The 16,165-nt window shown below is 37.0% G+C and overlaps 1 protein-coding gene across 1 annotated transcript in view; it reads right to left on the bottom strand.

Moving 5' to 3' along the window:
* Positions 1 to 16,165, bottom strand: part of MAMLD1 (mastermind like domain containing 1) — a 260,678-nt gene that overhangs the window by 172,112 nt on the left and 72,401 nt on the right. The window lies entirely within an intron of this gene.

The raw sequence follows: 16,165 nt of genomic DNA, 5'->3' as shown, positions 1-16,165 counted from the left end.
CGGTTGATATTGTTATGTATGATTTCCATGGCTACACACAAACCTGGAAGTGACTTATAATGAACTTCCGGTAGAATGAACATGGGAAATTAAATGGAACGCTTAATGTATCATTTTAGAAATGATTTGTTCACATTTATTTGGGGGGTACATTTAATTAGCTATATTAACATTTATAAGGCAGCTTAATAATATTGTATCCTTTTTTATGATGATGGCTCCTTTAGTAGAAAATAACAAAAAACACCTGTAAGGTCTTGAAAGCTTATGGGATAAAACAAAACTTGATTTTGTTAGTCCATTGAAAGGTATCACAATCTACTAAAGAACATTCTCTGTGGGACCAATAAGACAATAACCCTTTTTCTTTTCTGAAGAAGGGGACAATTTGATCCTCGAAACGTTCAATAAATCATGTTCTTTTTGGTTCACAGATCCTGAGAGTGCTTGTTTTATAAACTACATATATATATACTGTATATATACTGTATATATATATATATATATATATATATATATATATATATATATATATATATAAATATATATACATATTTAAACATTTGATTGACAAAAAAAAAACCACATAAAGAAATGAGGGATTAATCAATTGATGTCGGTATTTTTTTCTTTAAATATAAGTTTGAATATATCAATTTATGAAGCCCTTTTGAACAGAAGTTGTATTATTGATTATATCACCTTGTGTGAAACTTGCATTTTTGAAAATATTTAATAATAATAATTATCTTCTATGTTTTTTCAAATGCAAACGCAAGCTTAAACATAATAGAAAAAAAAACTATTATCATATACACAAATGCCACAATACAAAAAAGTTATCTTTTAAGTCAATTTCTAGTAAGTGCAATTCATTGCTGATGGGAATTTATATCACAGGTCTGTATTACACATATCAGTTTTCATAGCAGGGCTTCATAAGCTCTGGAAACCAAGTTATTGTCTCCTAAAACATTTCTTCAAATACCTAAATTTTGAGTACATTTTTTCTACATATTAAATCCTCCTCAGGCCCCAAAACTTTGAAGACAAATTTGTTTTCTGGCTAGGAAGTGCTATGCATACCTTTGTTCTTTTTTTCATATAATTTGTCAAGCAGTCTTTAAAGGGATAGAGATGACAAAACTGAATTGTGCATGATTTCATTATAATTTTAAATAGAAGCATTTTTGCAATATACTTCTATTACCAAAAACGCTTCTAGCGAAATGTATTAAGGTTTCTCAGTAGCATACGTACATATCCGTGAGGACCAGTATTAAAACACCACAGCTTCTCAGAGAGTCAGCATTGGCTCGTATGACACAAATAAAGTTTTCACAGGCCCAATACACACAACTGCCAGCTCTTTGATAACTGGTGCACAGGCCGTAACAGCATATGTGCGTATGTCACTGAAAAACAGTAATACCTTTTACACTTAGCAGTTTTGCTCATGGAAGTATAATGCTAAAAATGCTTCTATTTAAAATTGAAATGCATCCATGCACATTTCAAAGTAGAACTTTCTATCCCTTTAAAGTCATTGTAAACTTTGGCAATTTAACCCTCAGTATATAAAATTATTAATAAAAACAGGTGCACTTTCATTCATTAAAATATTTAAAGGGAAAGTCAAGTCCAAAAACATAATTTATGCTTACCTGCTAAATTGATTTATTTCTGGATATGGTGAGTCCATGGAATCATCAATTACTAGTGGGAATCAATACCAAAGCTAGAGGACACAGATGATATGGGAGGGACAAGACAGGTAGACCTAAACAGAAGGCACCACTGCCTGTAGAACCCTTCTCCCAAAAGAAGCCTCAGCCGAGGCAAAAGTATCAAATTTATAAAACTTTGAAAAAATATGCAAAGAGGACCAAGTTGCAGCCTTACAAATCTGTTCCACCGAAGCTTCATTTTTAAATGCCCAGGAAGAAGAAAAAGCCCTCGTGGAATGAGCAGTGATTCTCTCAGGAGGTTGCTGTCCAGCAGTCTCATAGGCCAAATGAATAATACTTCTTAGCCAAAGATAAAGAGAAGTAGCCGTAGCTTTCTGACCCTTGCGCTTCCCAGAAAAACAAACAAAGCAGAAGACTGACGAAAGTCCTTAGTCGCCTGAAGATAAAACAATGCAGGCACAACATCTAGGTTGTGCAACAAACGCTACTTAGAAGAAGAAGGATTAGGACACAAAGAAGGAACAACAATCCCCTGATTAATATTCTTGTTTGAAACAACCTTAGATAGGAAACCTAATTTAGTACGTAGAACCACCTTATCAGAATGAAAAATAAGATAAGGAGAATCAAACTGCAGAGCCGAGAGTTCAGAAACTTTCCGAGCAGAAGAAATAGCAACAAGAAACAAAACCTTCCAAGATAACATCTTAATATCTAAGGAATGCATAGGTTCAAACGGAGCCCGCTGTAAAACTCTAAGAACAAGGATAAGACTCTAGGGAGGAGTAACAGGCTTAAACACAGGCCTGATCCTAACCAAGGCCTGACAAAAAGATTGCACATCTGGCGCATCCGCCAAATGCTTATGCAACAAAACAGACAACACAGAAATCTGATCTTTCAGAGTACTAGCTGACAAACTCTTCTCCAGACCCTCCTGGAGAAAAGACAAAATCCTAGGAATCCTGACTCTACTCCAAGAGTAGCCTCTGGATTCACACCAATACAGATATTTTCACCATATCTTATAGTAAATCTTTCTTGTCACAGGCTTACGAGCCTGAATCATGGTCTCAATGACCGACTCTGAAAACCCACGCTTAGATAAAATCAAGCGTTCAATCTCCAAGCAGTCAGCTTCAGAGAAACGAGATTTGGATGAACAAAAGGTCCCTGAAGTAGAAGGTCCTTCCTCAAAAGGGAGTCTCAACGGAGGTAGAGACGACATTTCCACTAGATCTGCATACCAGATCCTGCGAGGCCACGCCGGTGCTATGAGAATCACTGACGCCCTCTCCTGCTTGATCCGAGCAATGACTCTTGGCAGGAGAACAAACGGAGGAAATATGTATGTTAGACTGAAATTCCAAGGGACCGCCAGAGCATCTATCAAGAAAGCCTGTGGATCCCTTGACCTTGAGCCGTACCTCAGAAGCTTGGCATTCTGCCGAGAAGCCATGAGATCCAGTTCTGGCTGCCCCCAATTGAGGATTAAACTGGAAAATACTTCCGGGTGGAGTTCCCACTCCCCCGGACAAAAGGTCTGTCGGATCAGAAAATCCGCCTCCCGATTGTCCAGTCCTGGGATGTAAATTGCAGAAAGACAACTGTTGTGAGATTCTGCCCACTGGATTATCCGGGCCACTCTGAGATCCCCCCTGGTGGTCGATGTACGCCAACGATGTTATGTTGTCCGACTGGAACCTGATAAACCGTGCTAAGGCTAACTGAGGCCAGTAGAGCATTGACAATTACTCTCAGTTCTAGAATCTTTATAGGGAGAACTGACTCCTCCCTAGTCCAAAGACCCTGAGTCGTCAATGACCCCAAAATTGCTCACTAACCTAGAAGACTGGCATCCATGGCCACGATCACCCAGGAAGGTCTGCAAAAGCAAGTTCCCTGGGAGAGGTGTTCCTGAGACAACCACCACAGAAGAGAGTCCCTTGTCGCTTGATCCAGAACTATTTGCATAGACAGATCTGCATAGTCCCCGTTCCATTGCTTAACATGCATAACTGCAGAGGTCTGAGATGGAACTGAGCAAACAGAATGATGTCCATGGAAGACCATCAGACCAATTACCTCCATACATAGAGCCACTGATGGCCGAGGAGAGGACTGAAGGACAAGACAAGAGCTGAAGATCTTTGTTTTTCTGACCTCTGTCAGAAATATCTTCATTAGTAGGAAGTCTATTATGTTTCCTAAAAACACTACTCTTGTGGCTGGAATCAGAAAACTCTTTCCCAGATTCCCAGATTCACCTTCCAACTGTGGGAGCAAAGAAAAGACAACAAGATCTCCGTATGAGAGTTTGCTTGTTGAAAAGACGGTGCCTGAACCAGAATGTCATCCAGATAAGGCGCTACTGCAATGCCCCGAGAACGGATCACTGCCAAAAGAGCCCCCAGGACCTTTAAGAAAATTCTGGGAGCTGTGGCAAGGCCGAATGGAAGAGCCACAAACTGAAAATGATTGTCTAAGAAAGCAAACCTTAGAAACTTGTGATGATCCCGGTGAATGGGAACATGAAGACACGCATCCTTTAAGTCTATGGTTGTCATAAACTGACCCTCTTGAACCAAAGGAAGAATGGAACGTATAGTCTCCATCTTGAAGGACGGTACACTGAGGAACTTGTTTAAACACTTTAGGTCTAAAATAGGTCTGAAAGCCCCCTCTTACTTGGGAACCACAAACAGATTTGAATAAATTCCCAGACCCTGTTCCTGTGGAGGAACTGGAACTATAACTCCCAGGGTAAAAAGATCCTTGATACAATTTAAGAACGCCTCTCTCTTTATCTGGTCTACAGATAATCTTGAGAGAAGAAACGTGCCTCTGGGAGGAAAGGTCTTGAATTCTATCTTGTACCCCTGAGATACAATTTCCATGGCCCATGGTCTGGGACATCTCGTATCCAAGCCTGAGCAAATTGACATCCTTTCTGCTTATTCTTCTTATCCTGAGGAAGAAAAGATGCCTTTCCTCCTGTGATATCTGAAATAATTTCAGCCAAACCAGGCCCAAACAAGGTCTTACCCTTGTAGGGAATAGATAATAAATTAGACTTAGAAGAAACATCCGTAGACCAGGATTTTAACCAAAGGGCTCTGCAAGCTAGAACTGCAAAACCAGACATTTTTGCTCCCAGTTTAATGACCTGTAAGGAAGCATCCGTAATAAAGGAATTGGCTAACTTAAGAGCCTTAATCCTGTCCTGGATCTCCTGAAGAGGAGTATCTCTCTGAATAGAATCAGACAAGGTATCAAACCAGTAAGCTGCAGCACTGGTAACAGTAGCAATACACACCGCAGGCTGCCATTGAAGACCTTGGTGAACATACATTTTCTTTAATAATGCCTCCAATTTCTTATCCATTGGATCCTTTAAAGAACAACTATCCTCTATGGGAATAGTGGTCCTCTTAGCCAAAGTGGAAATATCTCCTTCCACCTTAGGAACCGTTGCCATGGCTCCTTAATAGAGTCAGCTATAGGAAACATTTTCTTAAAAATAGTAGATGGAGAAAAAGGAATACCAGGTCTTTCCCACTCCCATGCAATAATCTAAGAAGCACGGTCTGGAACAGGAAATACTTCCACCGCAGAGGGAACATCAAAATACTTGTTCAGCTTACTAGACTTCTTAGGGTTAACGATAGTTGTATCGGAGTCATCCAAGGTAGCCAAAATCTCCTTAAGTAACAAGCGGAGGTGTTCCAGCTTAAATCTAAAGGACACAACTTCAGCATCAGTAGAAGGAATTATATTGCCTGAATCTGAGATTTCACCCTCCGATGCACCCGAAGAATCATCATCCTCAGACTTCTGAGAAGAAATACTTTGATTAGCCACTTCAGGATCAGAAACCTTACTTACTTTTTCTTTAAAATTCCTTTTGCGTTTTCCCTGCAGCATGGGAAAAACAGACAGCACCTCAGATACCGCAGAGGATACCTTGGCAGCAACATCTTGCAAAGTAACCCCAGACAGAGCATGAGAGGAAATGCAGGGCACTGCATGTGCAGATGAATGGATTGGGACGCTTGAGGAGACATCTGCTGCACATCTGAAACAGGAGGCTCCTGAACAGCATCCGCCTTAGCTAATGATGGCTCAGGGTCAAAAATTATATTTCTATAAGTTCTTTCAATACATGAAGAACAAAAAGGTACTGGGGGTTCCACCTGACCTGGGCATCAAAACATAAGCTACAGGTAACATCCTGCACATCCTCTTGATCCATAATACAAAAAAAAGGAAATAAAAAAATCAAATTTTGTTTTTTAAACTTTTTTTTAAATCTTTTAACAAAGGATATAATACAGAACAAAAAAACATTCTTAAATAAATGTTCCCTTTCAATTTACAAAAACAAGAAAACATACCCCTAAAATAATCGTACCCAGATTAACACAAGACGTAACTGAGAATATTAACAGGCCAATCACAGCAAAAGAAGTGGAGGACGGGATTAAAGCTCTTAAATCTAATAAAGCTCCTGGTCCTGATAGATTGCCCACAGAATTCTACAAAATTTTAATAGAACAAACAACTCCTATTCTCCAGGATCTATCTAATAATTATTTTCAACAATCTAGTAAATGCTCAACTGGGTTTGCTGCATCCAACATCTCCCTTATTCTTAAAAAAGATAAAGATCCCGAGGATCCTACATCATATCGCCCAATATCTTTACTTAATACTGATTATAAGATCTTAACTACTATAATAGCCAATCGACTGAAACCACATTTATCAGATATTATTCATGAAAATCAATCTGGATTTATGCCTGGTAGGAATCCAGTTAGAAATATACGGAAAACTATGCTGATAATAGAACATTTTCAGGTTAAGTTAAAAAATAGAAAACAGGCTAGGATGATGGATGCAGCAATCCTATCAGTCGATGCCGAAAAAGCCTTTGATTTTATTAGCTGGGATCACCTATTCACTACATTGGAGAAATTTGGATTAAAGGATAATATTGTAAATTTAATAAAAATATTATACAATAGTCCAATATCTACAGTTATTGTAAATGGGTCTAGGTCCGAAAAATTTTACCTACAAAGAGGCACCCGTCAAGGATGCCCTTTATCCCCGATACTCTTTAATCTATCAATAAAGCCCTTTGCAATTCTCTTAAGGAGTTGTTTACCAGGCATTCACATAGGTGGTCAAAAAATGATACTTTATTTATATGCTGATGACTTACTGATCTACTTAAGGGATATAGAAAGGACTCTACCCTTACTATTAAAAGAAATACTACAATTTGGCGATATTTCAAGCTACACTATTAACTTTGGAAAATCTGAATTGCTTTGGCTAAACAAACCTCCGGATTTTAAACTTCAACTTCCCTTTAAAGAAACAAACCAGATTAAATACCTGGGAATTATAATGTCCAAAAACTTACATGAATGCTATCAATTAAATTATCCCAAAATATTTGCAGAATGTGAAAAGAAATTGTCAGACTGGGCTAATCTACCGATTTCTCTGACATCTCGAATACTGTTGCTCAAAACTATTCTCTTTCCTAAAATATTATATTTACTCCAAAATATTCCGCTTTTACTTTCTAAAAATGATATAATGTTTTTTAGGAAAATTAGTTCCAGATTCATCTGGAATAGGAGCAGACCTAGAATTGCGTTGGACAAATTACAACGCGATAAATTAACTGCAGGTCTGGCCTTTCCAGATATTGAAATCTATAACTTAGCGACGTTAGCGAAATATGCGTTAGACTAGCTAACAACTCAAGATTATGTAACATTTTATCAAATCGAAACCAACCTAATTGCTCCATTCAATCTGGTAACTCTATTATATACTCCTATAAATAAAATCCCAAAGAGAATCTTTAATATAACAATATTCAAAAATATAATTAAGGCCTGGCAGCTGATGTGCCCCAGAATTAATGTCAACCCGTATTGCACAGAACTACTAACTTTTACTGGCAATCCAGAGTTTAAACCAGGATATACACAATTTGTATTCCACCGCTGGAAAAATAAAAGCTTAAATTATATTATACAGTTATTGTCAACAGATCTTACAATTGATTCATTTATAAACATCGCCAAGAAATAAAATTTGCCCAAAAATGACTTTTTAGGCCTTCCTTCAAGTTAGGCATTATATTAATGATCTACAAATAAAATATAAACCTAATTGGTCTCTAGGAATTTTAACCAACATAATTAAACTGTACAAAGTGGGCAAGAGATCTATTTCAATAATCTACGATTTGATTAACTCTTTTCAAGATGAAGAATACCTGATTGATATAAGAGACATGGCACAATGAGTTCCCTAGATTAGATATAGAGGAAATACAGCAATCTTTTAAATTAAGTAATAAATCTTGGGTCCCCACAAATTGGAGAGAATCACATTTAAAATTGATTAGGAAAACATATAACTAATGCTAAGTTAAACAAGTGGTTTGGAACTAAACAAGGATGTCCTAAATGTGGTTCAGATCAGGCAAATATTATACACTATTATTGGTTTTGTCCGAAAATATTACAGTTATGGAAACAAATTAATTTCTGTTTTTTCTAGTTGTTTCATGTTTTTTTCTAGTTGAATATACAGAAAAAAACAAAAAAATGAACTAATTAACACGATCATATTTATTACTAGAAATGTAATTCTTAAAGGCTGGAAATCTTGCAAAGCCCCCAAATTTGTGGCATGTAAAAATGTTTTAATTAAACAATGTATGTCTGAACAGTACTGCTTATCGGACCTCTCTACTTTTCAACTAGGGAGATTCTTCAATAAATGGAAAATTTTAATTATTTCATTGTCTGAGAATCTTCAGACTCAACTAGTTTTCCCACTTAGGAACACAGAATACGTGTTAATTAATGTAATAACCGGTCAATTCCCTCAAAGTTGGTCAGGAATCTGATTTAAGATGGGGTAGATTATAATTTTGGATTATAAGAAACAAATACGGGAATTTCAGTCTCTCTCCTCCCCTTTCCCTTTTTTTTTTCCTTCTCCTTTCCCACAATATATTTAATATAAAAGGTACCCGGGAAGTTTAAATTGAGGTAATATAATGTAATACTTGCTTATTGAATGTAATTTATTAACCTGTGAATAGAAGGTACTCTTATAGGATTTTTCTTTTTCTTATTGTTAAGCACAGATTAATAGGTGGAATGAATCTTTAGGTATAGATGATCCATATCTGCGACAACAGATTATAATATTTATGTGACATTACTATGATATGTTATTCAATTATCTATGTCTGTACTAAAAACCTAACTTCCTATTGATCTGATTATATCTTTGTGTTTTGTTACAATTTCGTTCAGCCTTTTTTTGTTGTTTTGCATTTTGTGAAAAAACTAATAAAAAGAAAAAAAAAAAAAAAAAAAAAGAAAACATACCCCTGGCAACACTCTACACCTCAGCAGAATTACTGAGGTGCCCTACCTGTCCTGCAACCAGGAGCAAACAGAGGAACAAAACAATCCCATTTGCAATCCGGATTCCAGAGAAGCAAAAACAGCAAGAAGCCTTCTAAACAGCAGAGTCATCTGAAATATGCGCACCTCACTCTTACAGGAAGTGAAGAAAAGCTCCAAAAAAACTCTGACATCAAAGAATCAGAACCTCCCTAAAAACAGGCTTAAAAACAAACAATAAAACCCCCAATAAAAGTACATAATCTGTTACTAAAAACAGATCCTCACTGAGCCATCAATAAAACAAATAACTCCTCACACTAACAGTGCCTGTAAAAATTGCCATAAAAAACTGCACCCTGACAGGAATAATAAAAAAACATCCCCCTGCAGCGTTTCAGCTGATCAAGTGCCAAATATTTCCCTGCTTACATAGAAAAATAAATCTGGCACTTACCTTAATATTTATCTGTCCGGCAGTAGGATAGCTCACCTGGTTTGAGAGGATGCCATGCCGCACATGGACCTGTGGAAATACAGAAAGACTGAGTAAACTTACTCGGGCTATCTAAATAGGGCAGCAAAATGTTTTGGGAAAACGCAGTGAGGATTGTACCCCACAAGTTCCACATTCCTTAAAAGCCACCACTGCCCTACTGAAGAGACTGACATGGGCTAAGGATAGGCCCTTTAGAAAGATCAGAGCAAACCTACTCTGCTTTTTAAAATAAAAAAAATCTTGATTGTAAATCAGACACCAAAACTTCACCTCCTCCTTACACCGCAGGCAAAGAGAATGACTGGGGATTATGAGTAAGGGAAGTGACATATATAGCAGCTTTGCTGTAGTGCTCTTTGCCTCCTCCTGCTGTCCAGGAGTGATATTCCCACTAGTAATTGATGATTCTGTGGACTCACCATATCTTAGGAAAGAAAAAAACTTTCATGATTTAAATAGGGAATGTAATTTTAAACAACTTTCCAATTTACGTTTATCACCAACTTTTGCTTTGTTCTCTTGGTGGGTGGGAGCCGACGTGGGCGGCCATCGATGGCTTGCTGAGTGCAGAGGTGGGAACCATTACACTATGGAACAGTTTGTTTAAATTTAGTGGGAGAGAGGGGGAATAAAAATGTTATAAATAATCAAAGTGATCTGGGAGGGGGTGGCGGTTTAGTCTTTGGGGGGGGGGGGGAAGCTACACTACAGAAAAGTGGGGGGAAAATAAAAAAATATATATTTTTTTGTAAACTGGGTACTGGCAGACAGCTGCCAGTACCCAAGATGGCTCCCAATAATGTAGAGGGGGAGGGTTATAGAGCTGTTTGGGGGGGGATCAGGGAGGTTTGGGGCTAAGGGGGATTCTACACAGCAGCATATGTAAATATGCTATAAAAAAATAATAAAAAATAAATAAAAGATACCTTTTATTTTAGTACTGGCAGACTTACTGCCAGTACTTAAGATGGCGGGGATAATTGTGGGGTGGGGGAGGGAAGAGAGCTGTTTGGGAGGGATCAGGGGTTCTGATGTGTCAGGTGGGAGGCTGATCTCTACACTAAAGCTAAAATTAACCCTGCAAGCTCCCTACAAGATCCCTAATTAACCCCTTCACTGCTAGACATAATACACGTGTGATGTGCAGCGGCATTTAGCAGCCTTCTAATTACCAAAAAGCATTGCCAAAGCCATATATGTCTGCTATTTCTGAACAAAGGGGATCCCAGAGAAGCAACCATTTGTGCCATAATTGTTTGTAAATAATTTCTGTGAAAAACCTAAAGTTTGTGAAAAAATTTGTGAAAACAATTTTTTTTATTTGATCGCATTTGGCGGTGATATGGTGGCATGAAATATACCAAAATGGGCCTAGATCAATACTTTGGGATGTCTTCTAAAAAAAAATATATATATACATGTCAAGGGATATTCAGGTATTCCTGACAGATATCAGGGTTCCAATGTAACTAGCGCTCATTTTGAAAAAAAGTGGTTTTGAAATAGCAAAGTGCTTCTTGTATTTATGGCCCTATAAAAAGCAAAGAACATGTTAACATTGGGTATTTCTAAACTCAGGACAAAATTTAGAAACTATTTAGCATGTTTGTTTTTTGGTGGTTGTAGATGTGTAACAGATTTTGGGGGTCAAAGTTAGAAAAAGTGTGTTTTTTTCCATTTTTCCTCATATTTTATAATATTTTTAATAGTAAATTATAAGATATGATGAAAATAATGGTATCTTTAGAAAGTCCATTTAGTGGCGAGAAAAACGGTATATAATATATGTAAGTACAGTAAATGAGTAAGAGGAAAATTACAGCTAAACACAAACACCGCAGAAATGTAAAAATAGCCCTGGTCCTTAAGGGAAAGAAATTGAAAAATGGCCTTGTCCTTAAGGGGTTAAGGTATTGCAAGCTGGATTCATAATCTTAGTAGTAGAGTTAATAAAAAAAAAAAGTTCACCCCTAAATAAATGTTTTGGGGGGAAATAATAAAACAAAAATATGATTGTCTTATTTGGGTTGTACCAAATTATTGTGGTCTTTAATTCATCTTTTTAATCTCTCAATATATATTTCACTCCTATTTTAATAGGTTCTGTTACAGTGTCTCAATTGTTTGAATCAACCTAAGGTCTTGTGAATAGGAAGTGCTCCCCTGGCAAGTCTGAAAATTGCTTAAATGCAAAATTACAGCGATCAGAGCCTACTCCAGGAAATCTCCTTCAGTGGTTATAATTGCAAAGCACCTATTAAATAAAAGACCCTGCAGAGAATCCCAATTTCAAATGCACTTATAAATCAAAGGTTTTAACCTTTTACAACCTTGTTGTGTAAATAAAGGATTGAAACCTTCCTGCAGTAATATTACCTGAGCAATTCTTCATAGTGTGACCTCAAGATGCCTTTCCTCTGACAATCTGCTGACACAGCCAAGCGGGCTTATTCACCAACCAACTGGAACAACCAACAAATTATCCAATCACCAGGGGGTGTACCCAGGCCGCTGTCATAGGAAGACATTATTAACACTGTCTGCAGTCACCATGAAATAGTCTTTTAAAAGACTTTGAATATAGCTGTATTTCAAAAGGGTGTATTATATATACTGCAAAGCGTCGCCCAGGTAGATTAAAACCTCTGTTCTAAAGTATGCATGCAGAATACATTTGTATAAGACTTCAGCCTCTAAACCAATCCTGCAACTCGTAAGAGCACCAAAGCAATGATTTTTTTTAAAACAATACTTCTTTAAATCAGCCCTGTAGTATGCATTTTTCAAAACAATAGCTTCTTTAAATCAACCCTGTAGAATGCATTTTTCATACCAATACCTTCTTTAAATCAGCCCTGTAGTATGCATTTTTCATACCAATACCTTCTTTAAATAAACCCTGTAGTATGCATTTTTCACAAGAGAACTACCTGCACTATGCGGTTTCTTAAGATTACCCCCTTGTGGTGTACAATTTTCATAAAAGTCCACCCCAAGCAAAATTATAAAGGAAAAAAAACAAGAATTGTGGTTTTTAAATGTTTGTATTACACTATCAATATTCTGAACTGACTTTTCACATGAGTTATAAGAAATGCTGAGTTCATTCTGTAAGGAATAATAATAAATCTGGCTTCTCTAAATGTAATTATAATTATTCAGTGGATTTTGTTACAATTCTGAAATACAATAAAATATTTAGCAGCCTAATCTTATAATAACCTTCACAAATTGGCCAGCTATTGACATTTCAAAACTGCTAGAATCCACACGTGGATGTAATCCGACATATGCAAAGGCCTACACTAATAGGATATTTTACTTTATTCAGATTCATACCACATAGAATGATAATAGCACACAACAACCTTTACATTAGTTAATGATGTTTTCGTTCAAGAAATAATAAATCATTTTCTGGCACAGATAAGCCAATAACTGTTAAAGAGTTACATCTTTTCTCCTCCTCTCGTAACTGCAAAGTAAAACAGGTCTGATTAAACTGGTCAAGGGGAATGGAAAAACACAATTTGCAAGGATAATTCCTTTAGTCAAGACAGAATAGGATACACAAAAGCAAACCAATTTGTGTTAGAGAGAGCTTCCTATTGAATAGGTGTCCTGTAAAACACATTTAATTTAGATGTTAGTGAGCAGTGAACATCACTAAGAACACATGTAACCAATTTTAAATCAGCTACATACAATGCGCTGCTGCCAAGTGACACCTATAAATCTAACAGAGGCCTTTATATTTCTTTTAAACGAGTCCCCACAGTAGAACTTGTATCACAGAGCTGGTGTACATATTTTTAAAAGATTATTATAACAATAAATAAATATATAATATTCTGAAGAAGGAGAAAATCTATCCCTGAAACATCAATTATATTTACACTTTTGAAAAATTCACTGTTTGTATTGTGGATATATATATATATATATATATATATATATATATATATATATATATATATATATATATATATATATATATATATATATATATATATATATATATATATATATATATATATATATATATATATATACTGTATATACATACATACACACATACAGTGAGGGAAACAATTATTTAATCCCCTGCTGATTCTGTACGTTTGCCCACTGACAAAGAAATGATCAGTCTATAATTTTAATGTTAGGTTTATTTGAACAGTGAGAGACAGAATAACAACAACAAAATCCAGAAAAACGCATTTCAAAAAAAGTTATAAATTGATTTGCATTTTAATGAGTGAAATAAGTATTTGATCCCCTATCAATCCTCAAGATGTCTGGCTCCCAGGTGTCTTTTATACAGATAACGAGCTAAGATTAGGAGCACTCTCTTAAAAGGAGTGCTCCTAATATCAGCTTGTTACCTGTATAAAAGACACCTGTCCATAGAAACAATCAATCAGATTCCAAACTCTCCACCATGGCTAAGTCCAAAGAGCTGTCCAAGGATGGACACAAGACCATCGCCAAGCAGCTTAGTGAGAAGGTCACAACAGTTTGTGCGATTACTCACAAATGGAAGAAAGACAAAATAACTGTCAATCTCCTTTGGTTTGGGGCTCCATACAAGATCTCACCTTGTGGAGTTTCAATGATCATGAGAACGGTGAGTAATCAGCCCAGAACTACATGGGAGGATCTTGCCAATGATCTAAATGCAGCTGGGACCATATTCACCAAGAAAACAATTGGTAACACACTACGCCGTGAAGGACTGAAATCCTACAGCACTCGCAAGATCCCCCTGCTCAAGAAACCACATGTACAGGACTGTCTGAAGCTCACCAATGAACATCTGAATGATTCAGAGGAGAACTAGGTGAAAGTTTTGTGGTCAGATGAGACCAAAATCGAGCTCTTTGGCATCAACTCAACTCGCCGTGTTTGGAGGAGGAGGAATGCTGCCTATGACCCCAAAAACACCATCTCCACAGTCAAACATGGAGGTGGAAACATTATGCTTTGGGGGTGTTTTTGTGCTAAGAGGACAGGACAACTTCACCCCATCAAAGGGACGATGAACGGGGCCATGTACCACCAAATCTTAGGTAAGAACCTCCTTCCCTCAGCCAGGGCATTGAAAATGGGTCGTGGATGGGTATTCCAGCATGACCCAAAACACACAGACAAGGCAACAAAGGAGTGGCTCAAGAAGAAGCACATTAAGGTCCTGGAGTGGCCTAGCCAGTCTCCAGACCATGATTCCATAGAAAATCTGTTGAGGGAGCTGAAGGTTCGAGTTGCCAAACGTCAGCCTTGAAAGCTGAAACACTTGGAGAGGATCTACAAAGAGGAGTGGGACAAAATACCTCCTGAGATGTGTGCAAACCTGGTGGCCAACTACAAGAAAAGTCTGACCTCTATGATTGCCAACAAGGGTTTTGCCACCAAGTACTAAGTCATGTTTTGCAAAGTGGTCAAATACTTATTTCATTTATTAAAATGCAAATCAATTTATAACTTTTTTGAAATTATAGACTTATCATTTCTTTGTCAGTGTGCAAACGTACAAAATCAGCAGGGCATCAAATACTTTTTTCCCGCACTGTATATATATACTGGTATTTCAAGTGGAGCAGTAAATAATTGCCCCCAACCCACACAAGCTCAGCCAAAGGGAGGGAATTAAGCATACATTCTATGTGTTGCTAATAGTGATAGGTAGAGGTTGGATAAAGAAGAGGTGGGTACGCAAAATTGCACATTGTTAGATTGTTCGAGCCTTAGGTTGGATAGCTCTGATAAAATGGTCATTTTACATAAAAGGTAAATCCTTAGAGAGAAGTCATTGATAAATTACCACGAGATGGTGTATATTTTTGTATAAATACAATTATTACTCAATTAGCAACAGAACGTTTTTAATTTCTCATGCAAACAATCTTTTTTTTCCATCCAGTGTTTTTTGCAACTGTTCATAGAATCTGTTTTCCATGGTAGAAATATGTGGGTGTGACCGTTTACACAAATTCTGCTATGATGACAACATTTGTATTTAATTCTAAAACTATGTATCTATTTGTGAGACCATAGCTCATGGCATTCGCTGATCATGCTCTATTTAGTTAACCTGGACACTTCTTCAGTGATAAGCGCTTTTACTAATTATAGCTTCCCTCAAACTCAGTAAAATCGGACTATTATTTTTCATTCATTACCACAACAAAGTCACAAATCTATATTTTATTACAATCTCATTTCAGGCATATTATCTTGAGCCCTTATGTGGAGGTGTGTATATGTGTGTGTATACAAATATATTCCTCATCTAAAGTAATCCTCGAAAGCTATCATTATTTTATAGGAAGCACTATCCTCCTAGTCCAGGGGTCAGCAACCTTCGGCTCCCATATGTTTTGGAACTACATTTCCCATGATGCTCAGATAGCCTAAAGAGTGTCTCAGCATTGTGGGAAATGTAGTTCCAAAACATCTGAGAGCCGAAGGTTGCTGACCCCACATCTGGGAGCCGAAGGTTGCTGACCCCTGTCCTAGTCCAACAAGTGGTT

Source organism: Bombina bombina, chromosome 1 (genome assembly GCF_027579735.1).
Source record: "Bombina bombina isolate aBomBom1 chromosome 1, aBomBom1.pri, whole genome shotgun sequence".
Taxonomy (NCBI): domain Eukaryota; kingdom Metazoa; phylum Chordata; class Amphibia; order Anura; family Bombinatoridae; genus Bombina; species Bombina bombina.
Note: the sequence above shows the minus strand (reverse complement) of the source record. Positions and strands in the feature narration are given on the sequence as shown.